The 24905-nt window shown below is 50.7% G+C and overlaps 1 protein-coding gene across 1 annotated transcript in view; it reads right to left on the bottom strand.

Annotated features, from left to right (window-relative positions):
- The window catches only part of SIPA1L3 (signal induced proliferation associated 1 like 3), a 77645-nt gene extending 59725 nt beyond the window's left edge, over nucleotides 1-17920 (bottom strand). The window contains exon 1 of the mRNA XM_081921895.1: nucleotides 17903-17920. The gene's annotated coding sequence lies outside the window, so the exon portion shown is untranslated. The remainder of the gene's footprint in view (nucleotides 1-17902) is intronic.
- Between the last annotated feature and the right edge of the window lie 6985 nt (nucleotides 17921-24905).

Raw genomic sequence — 24905 nt, 5'->3', positions numbered from 1 at the left:
TCCCAATATTGGAATGGTTTGGAAGAGGAAAATCATTTTTGGTAGAATGTTCATTTGGACTACAGTTACAGATAGGTAGCCGTGTTGGTCTGCCATAGTCAAAACAAAAAAAATTCCTTCCAGTAGCACCTTAAAGACCAACTAAGTTAGTTCTTGGTATGCGCTTTCGTGTGCATGCACACTGTGTATCTGAAGAAGTGTGCATGCACATGAAAGCTCATACCAAGAACTAACTTAGTTGGTCTTTAAGGTGCTACTGGAAGGATTTTTTTTCATTTTGACTACAGTCATACCTTGGGTTACAGATGCTTCAGGTTGCGTTTTTTTGGGTTGCGGACCACCGAAACCTGGAAGTACCCGGAACAGTTTACTTCTGGGTTTCAGCGATTGTGCATGCGCAGAAGCACTAAAGACATGTTCCGCTTCCTGTTGAGTTTGTCGGCTGTTGAGTCCCGAGCACCCACGCAACACTTTGGGTGCAGTTCATGGTGGGAAAGCAGCATCTAAGGAAACTCAATCCATCATAGTTAGAGGGTAGTGCTAATGACACCAAGGTTGCAGGTTCAATCCCATATTCCTGCATTGCAGGGGGTTGGACTAGATGACCCATGAGGTCCCTTCCAATAAGATTGTATGTGGTGCCACAGATGCCCATCAGGGGAACCTCCGGTGCAAGCAGCCACTCAAGACAGCCACACCCACAGGGGCTCACCCTACGAAGCCTTCGCAGGACCCTCTTCCGGGGACAAGGGAAACGGCTTGCTAGGAGGCCAGCGGCACCCTGGGAAACAGCTTTAACCGAAGCGACCCTGGCGGGAGGGAGAGAGGGAGGCGGGCAGCCGAGATAATTCAAGACGACAACCTTCATGCAGAATCATCCCTGGCTGCTGATCCGTTTGCGGCCGCCCCACAAAGAAAATTGCAGTGTCTGATTTCATTTGGGGGAATCGCGGGAGTTGTCAACCCCAAAGCCTCCTCAGGCACGGCAGGACTCGGCAGGAAAGCACATCTGCTCTCTCCCCCCCCCCCCAAAAAATACAGCAATGGGAGGATTCCTCAGCCTGCCTCTGCCGGGAGGGAGCAAGCAGGCCTCACTCTGTGGCCTGCATGCCTCATTTTGCACCTGGCCACCTGCCACCAGGTGAAGATGCTCAGCTCCCAGGTTGTCGCCTGACGTCTCCACCATCTGGAGGTGCATCCTGGGAATCCTTGGACCTGGACTGTTTTCTCACACTGAGACCACATCCTGTGGAATTCTATCTGTTGGATTTTATCTGAATTTCAGGGACCAAAAGTCGTATTGAAAAATACAACTTTCAAGCCGTCTGTCCCAAAAATGGCAACTAGGTGCTCCATTTTGGCGAAGGTAACCCTGGTACGACAAGGCTGTATATTGTCTCCTTGCTTATTTAACTTATATGCAGAATTCATCATGCCAAAGGCTGGGCTGGATGAATCCCTAGCCAGAATTAAGATTGTTGGAAGAATTATCAACAACCTCAGATATGCAGATGACACAACAATGATGGCAGAAAGTTAGGAGGAATTAAAGAACCTTTTAATGAGGGTGAAAGAGGAGAGCGCAAAATATGGTCTGAAGCTCAACATCAAAAAAACAAAGATCATGGCCACTGGGCCCATCACCTCCTGGCAAATAGAAGGGGAAGAAATGGAGGTAGTGAGAGATTTTACTTTCTGGGGCTCCATGATCACTGCAGATGGTGACAGCAGTCACAAAATTAAAACACGCCTGCTTCTTGGGAGAAAAGCAATGACAAACCTAGACAGCATCTCAAAAAGGAGACATCACCTTGCCAACAAAGGCAAGCTATGGTTTTCCCATATATGGAAGTGAGAGTTGAACCATAAAAAAGGCTGATTGCCAAAGAATTGATGCTTTTGAATTATGGAGCTGGAGGAGACTCTTGAGAGTCCCATGGACTGCAAGAAGATCAAACCTCTCCATTCTTAAGGAAATCAGCCCTGAGTGCTCACTGGAAGGACAGATCCTGAAGCTGAGGCTCCAAGTCTTTGGCCACCTCATGAGAAGAGAAGACTCCCTGGAGAAGACCCTGATGTTGGGAAAGATGGAGGGCACAAGGAGAAGGGGACCACAGAGGACGAGATGGTTGGACAGTCTTCTCGAAGCTACCAGCATGAGTTTGACCAAACTGTGGGAGGCAGTGGAAGACAGGCGTGCCTGGCATGCTCTGGTCCAGGGGGTCATGAAGAGTCGGACACGACTAAACAACAACAACCCTGGTTTGGTGGACAGTAACCATTTGGTGTCGTACATCCAAGCTTCTAGCACTGCTTTCCCCCCCATCCCTGAAATCCATCTGCCTTAGACAGCTTCTGCTGCATGCTGAAGACATGCCTCCAGACCCCTCTGACCACAGACAGCGAAGGCTTTTCCTTTTTTAGGGTTAGTCGATTACGTGCTGCTTCTGCCCAGAAGCACTTTACCTGCTTTTACAGTTGCATGCAAACGGTTCTGCTTCTTTAATTTGCTTATAATTGCACGGCCACAATGCCGTCACCCGCGCTGGGACCTTCCTGAGAAGGGCGGGTTAGAAACCCTGCAAATAATAAACCATTCAGCAAGAGTCATGCCGGGACGAAATGGTTGTTGTGGAGACGTTCTTAGCTTTGCATAGCAATGCCGCAGGCCACTCCCCTCGCATTCCAGATTTGGGGCCAGGGCTTGCATTTCCCCCTACAGTTATGTGCACCCAAATGTGCAATGGGGTGGGGGGTGGGGAGAAGAGACATGAGATGACAAAGTGTTGTGCCCCCGCGGCAAATCTGCCAGTCTTCTCAAGGTGCCACAACAAGACGGTTTGATGATCTCAAAAAGGGACCTGCTTCACGAGCCCAAGCCTAACTCCTTTGGCCGGCCAGTCGCTGGGAGCTCAGCCAGCTTTGGGAAAATTCAATCACAGTCGCTTCTGGCCTCTGACATGCGTTAAGGAGCGCAAGAGCGCATGTCAGCGCACCAAGGTGGCAGCGGCAATTCAAAAGCTGGCAACCACCACGTAGCTTAGGGCTGACTCATAGAACTGCCCAAACTCTGCTTAAAAACCCTCAGCAAAGGCACCCTTTGCTAGCCAAGCCACCTGTGCTAGTTGCCCTCCTGCCTTCAGATTAAAGGAACGCCGCAAGAAACATGGGGCTCTTGGGATCACCTTTTCTCTTTTGGCATGGCTTGGGAGAACACACACAACAAGGTCCATTTGAAGCACACCTCAGGAGGAAATAACAGTAACAAATAATAATAATAATTTATTATTTATACCCTGCCCATCTGGCTGGGTTTCCCCAGCCACTCTGGGTGGCTTCCAACTAAATATTAAAAATACAATATACAATGCAAAAATACAGATACTGTACACAATGCAAATCTGCCCATGGAGGACTCGGGCAAGGATGGATCGCCTATTGAAAATGCTCGCCAGGGTCGATTTTTCTGGCAGAACGAAAGGAGGGAGAGAGCATCCATTTAAGCAGTTCTTCAAACAATGACCCTTGCAGGGGAAGGCAGAGAACAGGTGCCCCCCTCCCTCCCTCCCTCCCCAGCCATGGAGTCAGATGGCCAAGCAGAAGCAGCAGCAGCAATGCCTGGAACAAGAACACGGAAATATGCAAGCTTTCTCCACAGGCAATTAAAACAGGCTGAATTAATCAGGAAAGTGTAGGAAATGGCTCTGTCTTTCAGAGAGGGACTCAGAGGCAGGCCAGGCCTCAGAGGGGAAGGGGGTGGGGCTCAAGGAATGGACAAATATACAATGGCCTCTCCAAGTCAAAAGTTCACAGCCCAGAAGCCAAAGGCGCTGAACTAAGGGCTGGGTGAGCATTGCCCCTTCCTTGCAAGCAGCTGCAGACACCCCCAGGCAGAGCAGCACAACCTGGGGGCTTGAAGGTATACAGTGGTACCTCGGGTTATAGATGCTTCAGGTTACAGACTCCACTAACCTAGAAATAGTACCCCAGGTTAAGAACTTTGCTTCAGGGTGAGAATAGAAATCGTGCAGCAGCAGCAGGAGGCCCCTTTAGCTAAAGTGGTGCTTTAGGTTAAGAACGGTTTCAGGTTAAGAACAGACCTCCGGAACCTCCAGTACCACTGTATCTGGAATTTTCTGAAATATAGTGGACGCTCGTGATCTGTGCAGGAGGCACGTTTGCAACCCGCAGCGCCACGTCTGCGCACGCGCAGGTTGCGATTTGGCACTTCTGCGCATGTGCAAAGCGTGATTTAGCGTTTCTGCGCATGTGCGAGCCCCGAAACCCGGAAGTAACCCGTTCCGGTACTTCCAGGTTCGGCGTGGTGCGCAATCCGAAAACACACAACCTTAAGCGTCTGTAACCCCCAGGTATGACTGTACAGGCATGCATTGCAATATGTTGGACGTGCTGTTTTTTGACAAGCACCATGAGACGAGGGCTTTCAAAGGCTTCCCCTGCAGCAAGGAGAGTTTCCCGGATTTCTTAAAGAAATCAGCGAAATGGCAGGTCTCCTGGCTTGCTGGAACGGTTTGCAAAACAACAACAACAAAAACAGCCCGATTCCACAGCCAGTGCAGTTTCCTCGCACCCCACTATATTGAGATGAAGATGATTTATTACTCGCCCTTCACCCAAGGGTCCCCAGACGGGGTCACAAAGATTTAAAACAAAACATTAATTGCTTTTTTTAAAAAAACAACACCTTTGCAATTGCAAAAAAAACCAAAGCACAGTAACACCTAATAAGAAGCGACAAGAGCTCACACCATTGCTTATACAGTGGTGCCTCGCAAGACGAAATTAATTCGTTCCGCAAGTCTTTTCGTCTTGCGAAGCACGGTTTCCCATAGGAATGCATTAAAAATCAATTAATGCGTTCCTATGGAAACCGAACCGCCTTCAGACCAGGTCTGGGGACAGTCTGTCCCCCGACCTCTTCTGAAGGCTGGCGGGGGCGAAAGTCTTTGCTTTCCCCCCGCCTGCCTTCCCGGGACAGTCCCGGGGGCTTTTAAAATGCTGGCGGGCGGCAGCGAATCCTTCGCTGCTGCCCACCAGCATTTTAAAAGCCCCAGTCCAGGACCTCTTCCCAAGGCGGGCGGGGGGCAAAAGTCTTTGCTCCCCCCCGCCTGCCTTCAAAAGCCGTCCGGGGGCTTTTAAATCGCCCCGGACAGTCCCGGGGCGATTTAAAAGCCCCTGGTTAGGCAGGCAGGGGGGGGGGCAAAGACTTTTGCCCCCCGCCCGCCTTGGGAAGAGGTCCAAGCCCATAGGGAAAATCGTCTAGCGAAGCGTCGCAAAAACCGAAAAACCCTTTCGTCTTGCGAGGCATTCGTCCTGCGGGGCACCACTGTATTAGATTTAGATTTCCAATCTTTCTGTGTTAGAAGCCTTCGAGTTTGTTTTCTCAAAGGAGATTACTTTCCCCCGCCACCCACACACTTGCTTGCAGACCTGCATTTTACTCCTCCTTGCAGGGGGTCAGGCTAGATGGCCCCTGGGGTCCCTTCCGACTTGTGATTCTACCTTCTAGGTAAGAAGCAACGAATAAAGCAGCGATGGCCACCGACCTGGCTGGCTATAAAAGAAGATGAGAAGACGTCTGTCAATGTCTAGGAAGGCTGAGCCACAGCCTCCCACTTGAATCCCAGTTGTGGGAATCCAGAGGAAGGGAGAGCGTTGTTCTTGCACTCGGACCCCGCTTGCAGATTTCCCATAATGGGCATCTGGTCTGCCACTGTGAGAACAGGATGCTGGACTCGATGGGGCCCTGGCTGGACCAAGCAGGCTCTTCTTTTGCTCTTAATAAATCCTCCTGCCCTCTTATGGACATTTTTCACGAAAGGGGAAATGAACTTGGTAAATCTGGATTTGAAAATTGGGGGGGGGGGGAAATAGCTTATAGAATGTTGTTGTTTAGTCATTTAGTCGTGTCCGCCTCTTCGTGACCCCCTGGACCAGAGCACGCCAGGCACTCCTGTCTTCCACTGCCTCCCGCAGTTTGGTCAAACTCATGCTGGTAGCTTCGAGAAGACTGTCCCACCATCTCGTCCTCTGTCGTCCCCTTCTCCTTGTGCCCTCCATCTTTCCCAACATCAGGGTCTTTTCCAGGGAGTCTTCTCTTCTCATGAGGTGGCCAAAGTCTTGGAGCCTCAGCTTCAGGATCTGTCCTTCCAGTGAGCACTCAGGGCTGATTTCCTTCAAAATGGAGAGGTTTGATCTTCTTGCAGTCCATGGGACTCTCCAGAGTCTCCTTCAGCACCAGAATTCAAAAGCATCCATTCTTCGGCGATCCGCCTTCATTATGGTCCTGCTCTCACTTCCATACATAACTACTGGGCTTATAGAATAGCTGGGTGTTAATGAGTGAATACTATATTTAGTTAACAGAGAACCGGAAGTCTTCTTAACCCCCCCCCCCCGTTTTCATCTTCTCTCTTTTCCCTTTCCTCCCTCCCTTTCCCTTCTGTTCCTTTTCAGATTAGATTTTAAGAACATTTTTATTATTATTATTCTGGTGCATTATAAAAAATAAACTTTGCATTGGGTGTGGACTTTTGCATATCCTTGGGCAAGTATCAATAAAAACAGGTATGAAAAATAAAATGAAAATAAATTCTCCTCCCTCCAAGGGGTGCAGGACCACAGCAAACCTGCTCTGGCCACCATGTTCCTTGGCAGAAGTGCTTCTCAAAGCAGTTTCTTTGCCTGCCCCTGCTCTGCCCACCATTGGGACCCTGGCACCCATCTGATTCTAGGAGTCCCCGGTCCCAGGAGACTGTTAGCCAGAACTATGTTAATAATAATAATAATAAACCCCACCCATCTGACTGAGCTTCCCCAGCTACTCTGGGCGCCTTCCAATCAAGTGTTAAAAACAATACAGCATTAAATATTAAAAGCTTCCCTCAACAGGGCTGCCTTCAGATGTCTTCTAAAAGTCTGGTAGTTATTTTTCTCTTTGACATCTGGTGGGAGGGCGTTCCACAGGCCGGGCGCCACCACCGAGAAGGCCCTCTCCCTGGTTCCCTGTAACTTCGCTTCTCGCAATGAGGGAACCACCAGAAGGCCCTCGAAGCTGGACCTCACTGTCCAGGTAGAATGATGGAGGTGGAGACGCTCCTTCAAGTATACAGAACTGAGGCCGTTTAGGGCTTTAAAGGTCAGCACCAACACTTTGAATTGTACTTGGAAATGCACTGGGAGCCAGTGTAGGTCTTTCAAGACCGGTGTTATATGGTCTCAGCGGCCGCTCCCAGTCACCAGTCTTGCTGCCACATTGTGGATTAGTTGTAGTTTCCAGGTCACCTTCAAAGGTAGCCCCACATAGAGCGCATTGCAGTAGTCCAAGCGAGAGATAACTAGAGCATGCATCACTCTGGCCCTTAGCGCTGGATCTCAGTGTCTTGGCCATGTTGCCTTGGCCAACACGTATTCCTGTATGGCATGAGGTTCGACTAGATGGCAGTCAAGGTCCCTTCTAACTCCATGATTCATGGTTCATGCTTTGGGTCATTTTACATTCAGTGGGCTATTTAATTTTTTTAAATAAAGTTTTTTTTTTTTAAGAGTGACCTGACGTTGGAAATGAAAATATATTCCATGTTACAGGCTGGAAGAAGGCAGTGGCAGAGAGAGGGAGCACAGAATACAACAACCCTCCGGTGTAGCCTGGCGATCATTTATCTGCACACAAGCACACACTAGTTGCAAGGGTGGGTGTGCGAAGTGTCTCAGTGGGGCAGCATTTGGGAGAGCATGCTTAACCCTTTCCTGCCAGGCACACCCTCTGCTTCCTCACTCAAGGGAATCTTTCCTGTGGGCAAGAAAGCAGATGGGGGACAATTCTGATCTCAAGCAGCCTGCAGGAAAATGGTTAATTGCTCCTTCCCAAGGGTTTGGGGGGGGGGGAGATGAGTAATTAACTGTTTAATTGCCAGCCACTTAAGACCCAAACTGTCCCCCATCTGCTTTCTTGCCCACAGGGGAGACTTCCATTTCCCGGAGTTCATCTGCTACGCACAATGACAGATGCAGTCCCTCTTGGGCTGTGGCTTTAAAAAACGCTGCAAAGGAAATTACGGTTTGGATTTCCGGCTCCAAACCCCCAACACACACACAGCTCCCACCCTCAAATTCAGCAGCTCTACAGCATGCTCCTTTAAATCACAGAATCGTAGAGAGTTAGAGGGGACCCCAAGGATCATCTAGTCCAACCCGCTGAAATGCAGGACAACGCAGCTGCCCCAGATGGGGATCAAACTCGCAACCTTGGCATTCTCAGCACCATGCTACAACCGAGTGATGCCACCACCGCAGTTTAAAATCCTCCGAGGGGGAAGAACCCACCAATATCTGAGGGAGTCCTTTGACTTATGAGAACACGCAGGGAAGGAGCGTCGCACCCAGGACAGAAATCCAGGCACCTGCAACAGCCGCTGCCTCTCTGGTCCAGGTGGGGGCAGCTGTGGCCACACCTGAGCACAGCCAGGTGATCCTCAGTCCTGCTTCAACCCCAAAGGGGCTTCAGAACCACGCCAAAGGAACACAACTGAATAGCAAAGAGAACCTGCCCAAACGACGTGGACACAAAAACCCACACATACATTAAGCAAAATAGAAATATCGCCTTCCTGACCCCACCCGCACCCACCATGGCCTCCTCCACCTCCTCCACCCTTTTTTCTTCATAATAATAACAATTTATTATTTGTACATTGCCCATCTGGCTGGGTTTCCCCAGCCACTCTGGGCGGCTTCCAACAAAACACTAAAATACAATAACCTATTAAACATTAAAAGCTTCCCTAAACAGGGCTGCCTTCAGATGTCTTCTGAATGTCAGGTGGTTGTTTATCTCTTTGACATCTGGTGGGCGTTCCACAGGGCGGGTGCCACCACCAAGAAGGCCCTCTGCCTGGTTCCCTGTAACTTGGTTTCTCGCAGTGAGGGAACCGCCAGAAGGCCCTCGGAGCTGGACCTCAGCGTCTGGGCAGAACGATGGGGGTGGAGATGCTCCTTCAGGTATAATGTAACCCTAAGCAGCCTTTCTCAACCTGTGGGTCCCCAGATGTTGTTGAACTACAACTCCCATCTCTCCTAGCTAGCAAGGCCAGAGCTCAGGGATGATGGGAGTTGTAGTCCAACAACATCGGGGGACCCACAGGTTGAGAACCGCTGCTGGGCCTAACGTCTCAACACACGAAACTGACCTATGGAAAATGTAACTTGAAAAAAAGAGACATTGCACATACCTTTGTAAACCAAGAAAACTTTAATAAAATATTTTTAAAAGGAAAAAAGAAAGGACTCAACACCCAGGGCTTGCAAGCCAGGGCCAGTCCTGACCTCAGCCATGGAAAAGGGAAAGGCCAAACCACTGCTGCCCTGAAACCACGGAAGTCCTCTGTTACCATAGAAACCTGGAGCAGCCCAGCTAGACGGTTCAAAGTCCCGGCCTCCGAGGCTCTGATCCGATCGATTCCTCTTGCAACCTCCCTGCAACTGAGCGGTGATTTATGGCTGGGCTCTGGAGGGCTGTGCAGGTCAGAGCTCAGCCGTGGTTCGTGCCACAAGAACGCCGCCCCTGCGGTGGCCAAACACCTTGAGGCTTCGTTTCCACCTGCCTTCCAGGATGCTTAACTCCCACCCATCGCTGTCAACTTTTCCCTTTTCTTGCGAGGAATCCTATTCGGAATAAGGGGATTTCCCTTTAAAAACGGGAAGCGTTGACAGCTATGCTCCCACCGTCAGCTTTATAAATGACGCAGCCTGGTAACTCCTGGCAAAAGGCAACCAATTGCTCAGTAGGTGGAGCACAGAATTGTAGGGCTGGAAAAGGGGCACCCAGGGACCATCTAGTCCAACCCCCTGCAATACAGGAATCTCAGCTAACCTCTCTCACCACCAAAGGAACACAAGCGAACAGCAGAGAACCTGCACCAGCAACGCTGACACCAAACCCTACATACATTAAGCAAAATAGAAACATCGCCAAGCGACCCCACCACCATCTCCCCCCCCTCTCCCCCTTTTCTTCCGAATGTCTCAACAAATGGAACTGATTTGTAAAAATGTTACATGGAAAAAATACGAGAGAGATTACACATATTTCTGTAAATCAAGAAAATCTTTAATAAAAATAAAAACAACAACAAAAAACACCCCACATTCTACTCATGTAAGAACACCCTGGTTCCCAGACCGTCCGCGGGCCGGATTTAGAAGGTGATTGGGCCGGATCCGGCCCCCGGGCCTTAGTTTGCCTACCCATGGACAAGAGGCCACAGGTGCTCCTCCGTGCCGGCAGAGGGGCAGGGGAAGGGGGTCAAGAGCCTTGCAGGCCAGGAAGAGCAGTGGGATTCACCCCCTGCAGCAGCAGCTGAGCCCCGGCTGAGCTCCTTCAGCCTCCCTTGCAGGATGCATCCCCTGCAGCAGCGACAGCAGCAGCTTAGGGGAGAGCAGACAGAGAAACCCGTCTGCCGACAGCCCAAATCCCCTCTTCCTCCAAGTCGATCCCCAAGCCAGACTCCTTAAGCAGAAGCCCCCCAACCCTTGGGAAAAAAATAGCCATATTTTGCAAAGCACACAAGCTGAACAGGCTCTCCCGACTGCTGGGGGTGTGGACGTCATTCTCATGCCCAGGAACATCTGCCATAATTAATAAATAATAATAATAATAATAATAATAATAATAATTTTTTATTTATATCCCGCCCTCCCCAGCCGAAGCTGAGCTCAGGGCAGCTAACAACAATAAAAGTAACACAGCATTCTAAAATCAATTCAAAATCACAGTGGATTTGGCCCAGTAAAGGAGGACCTTGATATTATTTGTATTATTATTATTATTATTATTATTATTATTATTATTATTATTACTACTACTACTACTAAAGCTACCAGCATGAGTTTGACCAAACTGTGGGAGGCAGTGGAAAACAGGAGTACCTGGAGTACTCTGGTCCAGGGGGCCACGAAGAGTCGGACACGACTAAACAACAACAACAACAACATTATTATTATTATTATTATTATTATTATTATTATTATTATTATTATTATAGCTTTGGAAGAAGCAGTCTGGGCCACGGAAGACCCCTTGAGGTTTTTCAAGGAGCAGGTCGACACTAGCCTGTCTCAGGGCACAGGACCGGGTCTCCAGTGTTAAAAACACAGATATATAAGCTAGTCGCCAAATGGCACCTTAAATCTAGGTTGCGGTGGCCACAACGGAATGCCTGTTCACCAGGGGGCTGGACTGGATGACCTTCGGGGTCCCTTCCAGCGTTACAGTCCTATGATGTCAACTGCTTGGCTGCAGCCTGCTCTTACAGCAATTCCCTTGTGCCAGTGTTCAAGAAGAAAAAACACACACCCTGGAAATGGAATTAACTATGGACTTAAGGCGGAGGTTTTCAAAGTGTGGTTGCCAACATGGCTCCCAGAAACCTCCACATAGTCACAGCCGGACCAAAATGCGCCTGGGGGGATTTCAAACACTGCTGGGCTCCAGATCCCACAGGTCCGCTGCTGGTAACCTTACAAGCCTTCCTTCCGAAAGCTTGCACCGAGTTCCAGAAGCTTCCCTAAACAGGGCTGCCTTCAGACGTCTTCTAAAAGTCTGGTACCGTAGTTGTTTTTCTCTTTGACATCCAGTGGGAGGGCGTTCCCCAGGGTGGGTGCCACCACCAAGAAGGCCCTCTGGTTCCCTGTAACTTGGCTTCTCGCAGTGAGGGAACTGCCAGAAGGCCCTCGAAGCTGGACCTCACTGTCCGGGTAGAACAATGGGGGTGGAGACGCTCCTTCAGGTATACTGGACTGAGGCCGTTTAGGGCTTTAAAGGTCAGCATCAACACTTTGAATTGTACTCAGACATGTACTGGGAGCCAGTGTAGGTCTTTCAAGACTGATGTTATGTGGTCTCAGCGGCTGCTCCCAGTCACCAATCTAGCTGCCGCATTCTGGATTAGTTGTAGTTTCCAGGTCACCTTCAAAGGGAGCTCCAGGTAGAGCGCATTGCAGTAGTCCAAGCAGGAGATAACTAGAGCATGCACCACTCTGGTGAGACAGTTTGCAGGCAGGGAGGGTCTCATCCTGCGTACTAGATGGAGCTGGTAGACAGCTGCCCTGGACACACAATTGACCTGCGCCTCCATGGACAGCTCTGTGTCCAAAATGACTCCCAGGCTGCGCACCTGGTCTTATCCCATTCAGGACCAGGGAGTCCTCCACACCTGCCCGCCTCCTGTTCCCCCAAAACAGTACTTCTGTCTTGTCAGGCCAGTTCTCAGAGGCCAGGTGCCTGGCGTTTCAGGCTCCAGCTGAGTCTACAAGAGCAGCCCCGTGGTCCCTGAGGAAAGAGTTCCCAGGTTGTGGAGCTTGGCTGCCACAGAGAGAACAGCTTGTTTGCTTTGTGACTCAGTGAGCAAGGGAGGAGGAGAGCAGGCGGGCGAAGGCACACAGCCCTTTGCCAAAGCATCACTGTACGCTTGCTAAGCTGCGAAGCCACAGTTGCACACCTACAGAGCCAGGAAGCTCTGCCCGCCTTGACTCTGGCCGAAAAAGCTTTCTGTGCTGTTATCTTCTTTGCTCTGCCTGTTCCTCAGCAGGGTGTGAGAAAATGCAACCTTCGCAAAGGCCATTCCTCTCTCCAGGAGGGTGGAAGAAGCAAGGCTCATCATGGGATCCTCTCCACAAACACCCCCCAGAAACAAGCCCTATGCTGGGGTACCCTGCTGCGTCCAACAGGGGTGTCCATCCACCAAAAGGCAAAGGTAAAGGACACCTGACAGTTAAATCCAGTTGCGAACGACTCTGGGGTTGCGGTGCTCATTTCGCTTTACTAGCTGAGGGAGCCGGTGTTTGTCTGCAGACAGTTTTTCCGGGTCATGGGGCCAGCATGACTAAGCCGCTTCTGGCGAAACCAGAGCAGCGCACGGAAACGCCGTTTACTTTCCCGCTGGAGTGGTACCTATTTATCTACTTGAACGTGAAATGCTTTCGAACTGCTAGGTTGGCAGGAGCAGGGACCGAGCAACGGGAGCTCACCCCGTCACGGGGATTCGAACCACCAACCTTCTGATCGGCAAGCCCAAGAGGCTCAGTGGTTTAGACCACAGTGCCACCCTTGTCCCCCCCCTCCAATCCACCGAGGCACCCCCTCTACTTGTCACAAGTAGACATTGAGAGGGGGTGAGAGAGGAGCTTGTCCACCAAATGCCAAGAACGCAGCCTCCATTTGCACAAGTGCAAGTTGGACACAGACCAAAGCCGCCTCCTGGAGCCGGCCCGGGATTGCAAAGCGGAGAGAGCACAACAAAGAGCCTGCTCTGCAAAGCAAAGTCTCGGAGGCATCTGACCCCGACGCCGGCAACGCTAGGCAGAAAAGATGTTTACACCAGAATAATCACACTGTGCAGATCCCATTGAACCAGTCAATCAAAAAGGGCGACAGATGGCCCGGCCGAGTTGTAGCATGAATTAGGTACCGCACGAATATAGGTGAGAGCCCTTGTGTGGGCTGAAGAGGACGGCAGTCCCCATAAATGTGCCCAGAATAGCAGTGGCAGCTCATGGTCAGTGCTCTGCCTCCCTCAGCAAATTGATAAGGCAAGAAGAACAGACAGATAGGCAGCTCTGGGCATCCTCTCGCCAGTGTTTGAAATTCACCAGGCGCTAAGCGCATTTTGCAACTGCCCTGGGTCCAATTGAAACCCCGTGGAGATCTCTGGCACATGGCTCACCCCCCTCCTCTGCTAATCCCTACAACGACCCTGTGAGGGAGGTTAAGAGGCTGTGACTGTGAGCTTTATGAGAGAGTCGGGATTCGAACTCTGATCTCCCAGGTCCGACACTCTAACCACTACACCACAATGGCTTCCTAAGGCACTTCTGCTATGGGGCAGCTCAGGAAATTACCGTAAGTAGGTGAATAAATATGGAGAAAGGCAAACGTCGCTTAGAGAAGGATCTGAAATATTTTCCTTGAAGCTTGAATCTGGTTTATTCTGGGTTGTTTTATTTGATGTGTTAATGTATTATAACCCGCTTTGAGGTTTTCCCCCCTTTAAAATATGAAGCAGCATAGAAATGAAAAGAATACTACAAATAATAATAAATCTCATGGCAAAAAAGGCACCTAGACATTCTGTTGTGGCGACCGTAACCTAGGTTTAAGGTGCCATTTGATGATTATCTTATACGTATATCTGAGTTTCTAGCACTGCCTCTTGCTCTCTTCTTCTCTTCCCCCAGAGGAGAGTTTGCCTTCAAACAGAGCATGCATTTTTGGTTAGGCTGTGGGACTCTCTGGGGCGCAGGCTCCGAACAACAGCCCCAGGCTGAAAGATGCAAGCTGTTTCAGAGCAGCAGCTCCTGCGCAAGCCTAATCGAAATGAACAGAAGCTCCTCCGATGCACGGATGCAGGCAAGCCAGAGAAAAAGGCACCCTCATTTTCATCAGAGCCCAGACTGGAAAGGCAGATGCACCCGGGTTCGAATCACCCAGTCCCAGAGTGCCTCCAACACCACGACGTTCTCCTGGCAAAGCGAACTCTGCGGCTAATTGCTTTCCCAGGGCTTGTAGGAGGAAACAGGCGCTTGATTCATTCACAAACATCTTAGAAAGCCATGTGAAATCCATTCCATGCATTCCCCCTAGATACGCAGCGCTGCATCCGAAATGTTCCAACATGATCAGAATACCAGCTTTTCTAGACTCGTCGGCCAGGGAAAAAAAACTGGCAAGCCGAGAGGAAAGAGCTCGCCCCCGTCAAATCCTCTCGCACTGAACTACCGCACAGAAATTGATGCAGGCAAAACAACATGTGGGAAAGGGGGCTTCGGAGGGACCGCCTCAGGGGACCAGGCTAAACCCAGACCCTGCAATCGCCACCTGAGCTCCTTCTTTGTATATTAGGTGCCAGGCAGAAACATTCCTCTTCAGCCAGGTATTTTGGCTTCTAAGCAATCTATGGCCTTTTAAAGCAGGGGTTTCTTCTTCTTTTTTTCTCTCCCCCCAGAAAGAAAACATTTAATGAATGTACAGTCATCCCTCGGGTTGAAGTAGCTTCGGGATTAATATTTTCGGGTTCTGTGGCAACCCAGAAGTAATGGAGCATGTTACTTCCGGGTTTCACCACTCGTGCATGCGTAGACGCTCAAAATGACGTCTTGCGCATGCGCAGAAGCGGCGAATCGCGCCCCGCACAGGTTACGCTCGCTTCAGGATGTGAACGGGGCTCCAGAACGGATCCCGTTCGCATCCAGAGGTACCACTGTATGAGTTGGGGGGGTTTGTTGCTATTGTTTTGCTTTGGTTCTGTAAAGGCGCATCGAGTTGCCTGCAGCGAGAGAAGGAATCTAGTAAATTCAATAAATAAAGCAAACCAGGGCCAAACTGGGTTCAGAACAAGGATAAGGGGAGCAAGGCATGGGTTCCACAGGGGAGAGGAAATCACACCATCCCCTGAGGTAAGCAGTGCTAGTAACTCAGATATAGAAGCTAGGTGCCAAATGCCACCTTAAACCTAGGTTGTGGTCTATTCACCAGGGGGTCGGACTAGATGACCTGGGGTCCTTTTCCAACACTACGATTCTACAGTCTCAGCTACACTACTTGACTCTAGCTTGCTCTTACAACAATTCACTTATCCCAGAAGGAGAAACACACACTGCAGAAAGGGAAGGGGAATTAACTGTGGACTAAGGCAGAGCTTTTAAAACTGGCACCCAGAAATCTGGGTCGCAATTCGGCATGTGCCCATAGCAAAATGCGCCTGGCGCCTGGGCAATTTCAAACCCTGGAGGTGAGCTATTGGTAACTAGCTCCTGCAAGCCGAAGTCCACCTCAAGAACACGGACACCCAAGTCGGGCACGGATAGTGGCCGAGACAGCAGCACACAGAGCCGCAAATCCCCCTGGACACAAACCTGTCTCTCCCTTGTGGTCCCTTATGACACGAACGGAAACCTCCTTGCCTCCTTAGAATGCCCAAACCCAACATGTGGTTTCTTGCAACAAGCAGAAAAGCAGGCTATACAAAGTGACCGCTCTCAAGCACTCAAGGACCATTCTCCTATCAAGAAGGTCAGCAAGAAGTTGAAAGTGTTTGCACATGCAAAAGGAGACACAAGTACAAGCCCCCGCCCTGAATTCCTGGCTTTCCCCTTCAGTCCTGGACGCACTTGGCCTCCGAACTGCTTATCTGGAGACCCTGTTCCTTGTGAGCGACATCATCAGCCTTCTCATCCTCCTCTCTGGGCTCCTTCCAAACCCGTCTTCCCCGCATGGCTCTTGCAAGGAGAAGGAAGCTCACGTTATGTCATCCCCATTACTCATGTCTTGCCGCTGTGACATTTCCTCCAGGAAATGAGACACGGTTGGAAGGCGGGAGAAGGAAAAAAAGGGAGACGGGGCAGATGGCCGGTGTGGTCAAGTCACAGGCATCAGTTTGCGCCGGGGACAAAGCACCCTTGGTTGGGGAGGGCGGCTGGCTTCCTCCTAAACCCAAATCTCTCCCAGGCCCTATTTCCAACGCTCTAGCCACTACGCCACATGCTGGAGAGCTGCTCCATGAACCCCGGGAAAGCTGGGATTCCAGTGCCAAAAGAATTGCTTGGGGAGAAATATATACAGTGGTACCTAGGGTTAAGAACTTAATTTGTTCTGGAGGTCCGTTCTTAACCTGAAACTGTTCTTAACCTGAGGTACCGCTTTAGCTAATGGGGCCTCCTTTCTGTTCTCATCCTGAAGCAAAGTTCTTAACACAAGGGTTTTCTGGGTTAGTGGACCCTGTAACCTGAAGCGTCTGTAACTCGAAGTACCAGTGTATATATTTCTGATCCTGAAATGTCAATGTACAGTGGTGCCTTGGGTTAAGAACTTAATTCGTTCTGGAGGTCCGTTCTTAACCTGAAACTGTTCTTAACCTGAGGTACCACTTTAGCTAACGGGGCCTCCCGCTGCTGCCACGCCACCACTGCATGATTTCTGTTCTCATCCTGAAGCAAAGCATTTAACCCGAGGTACTATTTCTGGGTTAGCGGAGTCTGTAACCTGAAGCGTCTATAACCCGAAATACCACTGTAATAAGTATTAGGAAACTAGTGGCTAAAGGAAGGGACCATGTGTTAGTTATTGAGCCTCTCCGTCTGCTCCTCCTCCGAAGGGGCACCCACAGATTCCCTCTGGGATCCCCTCAGTCTGCACGCTGCGGCTTCCTTCCCACGGGCGAACTCCCGGGGCCACCGATCCATCGCTCCAGGGACAGCGTCTCCATGCTCAGGAAGCACAAAGCCCCACTCCAAGCAGAGCTCATGGAAACTGGCTGGTGGGAGGGGGGGGGATCTCCTTGGCTTGGCAGCCACTGGAAGCCAAAGGAAATTCCAGGGAGCCAGAACATAACACTCTGGGGCTGGGCAGCTATGGGAGAGGAGAGCGAGCGAGCGAGGGGAAGGGCAGCGGCAAACGGAAGGAGCAAAAGCTTTTTCGAGGAGGGGAGAGAAGACACAGCTGGCTTTTGAGGCAGCTGTTGAAGGTAGCAGATTAACTTCCCTGGCCAAGGAGTGGATTGCAATAAACGAAGGATTAAAGGAAAGGAAAGAAGAGGGGCCAGGGAGCTCAGGAGGAAAGGCTCAACAGCCGCAAAGCAGGAAGGCATGCAAAACTGGCCCCACAGCCTGCAGAAGGGGAACAAGGATGCCTTGGCGGGTTATGAATAAAGATATATCAATATTAACCACCAGCAGAACAGGGGCACTAGGCCGACAGCCCCTTCAAGGACTGCTGCTGCCTCCCTTCAGAGCTGCCAGGAATTTGCACCTGCGATGAGGAAGGACTGGCCTCGGTTCAGTCCGTTTCCCTACCCGATCCTTTACAAAATGTCCAAGATTGATTCAGCACCTGCAAGGCTTCTTCTCCGTGGAAGGAGGTGGAAGAGAGAGTGGTGGTTGCAGGGGCCGCAGAGGTCATGGCGACTGGCCTTGCCAGGTGCCCAGGAAGGGGCTTTGTCCTGCTGCCGCTGCCTCCTGGCCGGCCTCGCCAGCGAGAGGCAGTCCCAATGCCCAGGAAAGGCTCGGCTCTGCGATTCCCACGCTGCCAGCCAGGAGCTGGGCTGCGGCTGGGGAGAGGCAGACAAAAGGCCAGCGCTGGCTGGCTGCTGACCAGTGCTGGTGCCAGGCCTCTGAGCGCTCCCAAGTGGGAGGCCGGTCAAGCCCAGAGGGTGGTTGACGCAGCACCAGAAAGGAGCAGACCACAGGGAAAAAGCAGCTCAGGAACCCACAGCAAGGCCCAAGGTCTTGCCAAAGCAGACAGCTTGCACCTCCAGCTTCACCTCTGCATATCTGCCTGCGCTGGGATCCTGCAGGCCTTACACCACCAGCCTCTTTCAGCCTCCCCCAACTGCACTACTGGCTGGGCCAAGATCCACCCCACAGCTCAGTCCCTGGCCCACAGCAGACCCCATGCAAGGTGGGTTTGCACCAGCACACAGAACGTGCTGAAGTAAATAAATTAAGGTCTTATGTATATAATAAAGGTTCATAAATATACCAGGTAAACACATGCATTGATATATAGGCCACACGTCTGAAGGTGTACAGGGGAGCAACCATGGAGCCATTTTGACTCCCAGCCTGACCAGGTGTTTTTTCTGCAAGGTCAAATGGAAGAGCCTCCCCATTGTCTTTTCCTTCACAAATCCTGTCTGAAGGGTATGTCTCTGTATGAATAGGGTGAGCCTGTGAGCTGGCTCAGGAATTATGTATTTATCATTACAAAAGACTGGCCAGGCTCCCCAGGGTATCCAATCAAGTGAGCATTAACAGGTAACCTGCCAGACAGGAGGTAAACAACCCACTCATGCTGTAGACCGCCCTTTCTGTATGATGTTTCTGGGGGTGGTCTTTGACTCCAAGGTGGGCAATTTAAAATGTCTATATAAGGGCGGGCACACCTTGGTTCTGGGTCCCCCTCCTTTTCCTGCATGTGAAGGGGGCACCCTGTTGCAACAGTTCAATAAAGATCAGGCTTACAAGCTGCTTTGCTTCTCAATATTCTCTGGTTGGCCTCTGTTTTTGTCCTCCGACTGATGGAGAACCTACAAAGGACTCTATTATGGCTCTTATGGAAATAAGGGCAGGTTTTCGTTTGTTACAGTGCCTTGCAGGGTGAAGGAATCACACCAAGGGAGAGACTCGGACCCTCAAAAGTGGCATAGAAATGGGATGGAAAACCGTTTGAGGATCCTGAGGAGGCAGCTGTTCCCTTGACTGTGCCTGGAAAGCAGGCAGGGCCCAGGGTGTGTGTCTCTGCCTCAGCACATTCCACCTTCGGCTGCCAAGACAAAGTCCCTGGCACGTGCGACGCCGTGTCCCCATGCCTAGGTGACTCAGGTGCCACTTTGCCCTTGAAGTCCCTGGACTCAGCCCCTTCCTGCTGCCAGCAAGGGGCCAGCATTCCCTGCCAACGGCAGCATCGTTGCATGCTGACTTTTTAGGTCCATTAGTGTTTCTACGTGTTTGGTTTCATTTGCTTTCTGTTCCGAGGCAAAATGACTCACTCCAACGGGTATTGACAGGCTGGAAGGTGGGCAGAGGAGGGCGGCCAGGATGGAGGAGGACCTGGAAGCCAAGCCTGATGAGGAAAAGACGGCCATCTTCAAATATCTCAAGGGCTTTCCCCTGGAAGATGGAGAAAGCTTGCTTTCTGCTGCTCCAAAGGGAAGGTCCCGATCCACAAGGCAAGAAAGGAGATTCAGACTCAACATTAGGAAGAACTGGGAGCCAAGCAAGGTGGCACCTTCCTTCCAGTGTTAGAAACTGAGATATAAAAGCTGGGAGCGAAATAGCACCCAAAACCTAGGTTATAGGCACCGCCGCCGCAAGGGAGTGTCTAGGCGCGCTTTTTTAAATAGCAAGAAAACAATGAACTGTAGCTAAAATCTTACGTTCATTTTTCACATGGTCTGGTCGTCATCTGAAGACTGCAAAAAACCAAGCCATATTTCCTTTCTCACCCCCCCCCCCAATATTCTTATGAGGGTCCCTTCTCCAGTCTTCAGAGATTGGCTGGAAGTCGGGAGGCAGAAAAAGGTCACTTTTACAGTGGTACCTCTGGATGCAAACGGGATCTGTTCCGGAGCCCCGTTCGCATCCCGAACAGAACGTAACACGCGACTGCACATGCGCGGGTCGTGTTTCGCCGCTTCCTCACATGCGCGTGACATCATTTTGAGAGTCTGTGCATGCGCGAGCAGCGAAACCCGGAAGTAACGTGTTGTGTTACTTCTGGGTCGCCGTGGAGCGTAACCTGAAAACACTCAACCTGAAGCATATTTAACCCGAGGTATGACTGTAATCTGAAATCTTAGGCTCAGTATTGCACCCAGAGCTCAGAAACTGTTTGCGCAAATGAAATCCCGTTGCAAAATGCGCCTAGAACAATGGGAGTTTCGAACGGCTGCTTCCTTCGCCAGTGCTTCCCAGCTCCTCCCAGGAGTTGTGCCAGTATTTTTGTCTGCCTGAGATTTTCTGCATTCAGAGGCTTATCCCCTTGCCGGACTTTCGCCCCCTCCTTCCGCGGCCTCCACCCTGGGCCCGCAAGCCAGGCCCCAGCCTCCTCGGAAAAGCCTTCCTCTGCTCTAAGACCACCTCCTACCAGTAGCTGCCTGGCTGTCGGCTGGAAGCGGCAGCAAAGGGAGGCAATTTAACAAATCTATGACTGGAGGGGAAGAGGCGGCGAGGGGAGCAGTTAATGAAGAGCGGTGGGAAACTGCAGGCAGGGCGGCCTGCCAGAAACATCCCCGACGCAAACTGGAGCAGGCATCAAAGATTTATGGGGGCATTAATTTTTTATTACTAGGGAACGAGCGGCTCTTCGTGTACATGCGGCACACAAACCGGGAGTGGGGGGTGTTCCAGGATTTGAAAAGGCAAAGAATTACGCCGCTGCATCAAAAGGGGGGGGGGAGAGATTTGCTGGAGATAGAAAAATCCCGCAGCCACTTCACAGGCAAAGCTTAATGTCTGCAAAAGGCAGCAAGGGAGGAAGGATGGGAGGAAGGAAGGAGAGGAGGAAGAAGAAGAAACAGGGAGGGAGAGGAAGAAGGAAGAGGGCCAGATTCCCAAAGACAATTCCATCACTGACTGGAAGCTTCCATTCATTGCATTGCCCCCTTACGATACAATATGATAATCTTTATTGTCATTGTCCCATACAGAACAACGAAATTGGGAGGTGGGGGATGAAATCTACATAAGACATTCAAAACCAACAAGCCTGCTACCCCAGCTATCCCAACCTAGTTAGCCCCCTAAAAACTCTGATACCCCGTTTTTAAATGCAATATACTCCCATAGAGACTCCTTACACTGCATTTAAAACCAAAATTGCATGTGGATAGAAACTGTTTCTTAGGCGGCTAGTCCTAGTCTTTATAACCCTGTACCTTTTTCCAGAAGGCAGAAGCTGAAAGAGATCATTTCCGGGGTACGCACTATCCTGCACTACCTCTGCAGCTTTCTTATGGTGCCTGGAAGCATAGATTTGATCCAAGGTGGGAAGAGTGCACCCAATTATTCTCTCCGCAGTCTTTACAACCCTGGACAGAGTTGTTTTTTCCCTGGCTGTGCAGCTCCCAAACCACACACAGAGACCATAAGTTAATACACTCTCAACAGTACAATTGGAAAATGCCATCAACAGGTCCTTTGAGAGATTGTTTTTCTGGAGGATTCTCAGAAAATATAACCTCTGCTGTGCTCTCTTCATCAGGTCTTTGCTGTTTTCTCCCCAGGTTGAGCTCCTTGCGGGAGAGGGCACCTTCTCAAAAAGCGATCTGCTTCTTTTCCGCTGGCCCAGCATGGAGCACAGGAGGGAGATGATCCTGCAAACAGGCTGCAGGGCATTTTACCTCGGCTCTTGTGAACGCCACACTCCCTCCCTACAGGGAATGGCTGAATTTTCCGGCACTGGGGAGTCTTGCCATCTATGGACAACCTTGTAGGGCTCTCAGCCGGCCTCCATCTCTGATTCCCAAGTGGGGCTTTCAAGCGCAGCCACTGTCAGGTTGAGGGCCTCCCAGTAGCCCCAGGCCGTCCTGGCATGGCAGTTTGAGGACAATAAATAATAATTTTTTAAAAATAGTTATAGCCCGCCCTCCCCTGCTGAAGCAGCTAACAACAATAAAAGTAACACAGCATTCTAAAATCAGTTCAGAATCAAATTAATGGCAACCACTGGGCTAGAGTTCTATGAGGGTTACCAAAGGAGGGGGTCAGACTGTGCCTCGGCCAAAGGCCTGGTGGAACAGCTCTGTCTTGCAGGATACAAATGAACAGACCACAACAGGCACTTAAACCGACCAAGTGCCCTCCAGCTGTTGCTGGACTACAACTCCCATCAGCTGCAGTCAGCACGGGGTCAGGGATTATGTGAGCTGGAGTCCTACAGCAACCGGAAGATAGCAGTGTTCGAAACTGGCCAGGCCCCATTTTGCACCTGCCAACCTAGCTGTTCGAAAGCACGTCAAAGTGCAAGTAGATAAATAGGTACCACTCCGGCGGGAAGGTAAACGGCGTTTCCATGCGCTGCTCTGGTTCGCCAGAAGTGGCATAGTCATGCTGGGCACATGACCCGGAAGCTGTACGCCGGCTCCCTCGGCCAAGAAAGCGAGATGAGCGCCGCAACCCCAGAGTCGGCCATGACTGGACCTAATGGTCAGCGGGTCCCTTTACCTTTTTTTTTACCCATCTACCGGGGGAGGCAGCCCCCTCACATCTTTTATTGGAGGAGGGAAGCTCCCTCTGCCCCTAGGAGTTGGCTCCTATGACTACCATGGCCAGGCTATCTCTCCCCAGGAGTGCCCATAGCTGGCCAGAGGCTCTTGAGGTAAGGAACACTCCCAGGCGATGTTTGTGCTCCTTGGGGAGGGGGCAGCGCAGTCCCACCTAGAGGAAGTTGATCGCTGAATTCCTGAACCGGAGCCCTGCCTGCCTGTCGGCCTCTAAAGCCACCATTTGGTTGGGGCTCAGTTTCGGTGCTTTGGCTCTCATCCAGCTCATTGCAGCAGCCAGGCAGAGAGATAAATAGGTACCGCTCCGGCGGGAAGGTAAACGGCGTTTCCGTGCGCTGCTCTGGTTCGCCAGAAGTGGCATAGTCATGCTGGCCACATGACCCGGAAGCTGTATGCCAGCTCCCTCGGCCAATAAAGCGAGATGAGCGCCGCAACCCCAGAGGCGGTCATGACTGGACCTAATGGTCAGGGGTCCCTTTACCTTTTTATTGGCCACTTGCAACCAAGTGAAACTGCTTGGGTGCCAGGGTGGAGCCTGACATCTCCCCCATGTGGGGATCCTTGAATCGGGACTGTTTTCACACACTCAGACCCCTTCCTGTAGAATGCTATCCGTTATATTTCATCCGCACAATCGGAAGGATTTGCTTCTTCTGCACAGCCTGAGCAAGAGAAGTCACCATTAAGAAAAAGAGGTTGGGGTAGGCAAAATATGTATGTGGACTGTCCCCGGATCAAGTGATTTTCCTCTTTCAGTTCTTAAAGCTCTTAACTTAGCTCAAGGTTATAATCTGAACTAGCCAGATGTTTAATGGAGAATCAATCACAGTCAGCCCATCAGGCAACTAGACATTTCGTTTTGGCAACTGCAACCTTGGTTTAAGGGAGCCGTTTGGCACCTAGCTTATATAACTGAGTTTCTAACACTGCCCCTCCCCCCGGCAAATCTTCAATAATGGCCAAACAAGCAAGTGTTTGGCAGACAAGTGATACAGCGGATGGAGAGGAGAAGTGGAGCTTCTCTGCCCTCAAAAGCTGGCCTTGAAGACTCCATCACACAGATTCCTACTAAGCCCCAAGTAAACGATAAACTTTAAAGCTGAGAAGCGAGGTGGCAAATCAGCCCAAACCCAACGCAATTATCAGTTCCGTTCAGTGGAACTGTTGCCCTGCTTTGAGACACTGCCAAAGACAAAGGACTTCCAAGCTCAGAAGCAGCTCTTGTGGGCACTGCACACAAACCTCCTTTCCAAAGAAGGCTATTTATTAAACCTGAGTTCTTTATCCAATTGCTCACTCACTCAAGGAATTGTCGGTCGAGTTATTCCCTCCCATGAGCACGCACCACAGAGATTCAAGTCTGGCTCTGATTCAGGGGGATTAGAGAAAGAAAGAAAAAAGGATTGTGGAGAGCTCCAGAAGGGCCTCTCCAAATTGGGAGAGCAAGCAGCAAAAAGGCAAATGCAATTCAATGTAAACAAGGGCGGAAAGATCTGAATTTCGCATATACGCTCATGGGATCTGAGCTGGCCGTGACTGACGAGGAATAAGGCCTTGGGGTAGGAGTGGAGAGCTTGAGGAAGACGTCAACCCCACGTGCAGAAGCCATGAAAAAGGCCAATTCCATGATGGGGATCATTAGGAGACGGAACGAAGGTGAAGCTGTCCATTATACATAGCTATGGCCCAAACACCACTGCATAGAGTTCTAGCTGCCTCATCTGAAAAAGGGCATTGCAGAGCTTGGAAGAAGCTCAGAAAAGAGGCTACCAGAATGACCAAGGGACTGGAGCAACTCCGCTCTGAGAAGAGGGCATGATGTTTGGAGCTTCCTTGTTGAGAAAAAAAGTGAAAAAGAGGGGACATGACAAGAACCTGGAAGTCTGGGAAAGTGGAAAGAGAAAAAAAGATCCTAAGAAGAGGGTGTTAATATGTTTATCTGCTTGTTCACCTGAAGTTGCAGTGATTTCAAAAAAAGTTGCAGTGATTTCAAAAAAAGAGAGAGCCCAGAAATCCACTGATCAAAGCGGGCCAGGATGGCGAAGAACAGCTTTCAGCAAATGTGCACTTGGGGGGGAAAGGCAGTGGGGTCCCCGACAAAGCCTCAGTCCT

This window comes from Podarcis melisellensis (assembly GCF_964234715.1).
Source record: "Podarcis melisellensis genome assembly, chromosome: 8".
NCBI classification, from domain to species: Eukaryota; Metazoa; Chordata; class Lepidosauria; order Squamata; family Lacertidae; genus Podarcis; species Podarcis melisellensis.
The sequence above is the reverse complement of the archived record's forward strand: the minus strand, read 5'-3'. Positions and strand labels throughout refer to the sequence as shown.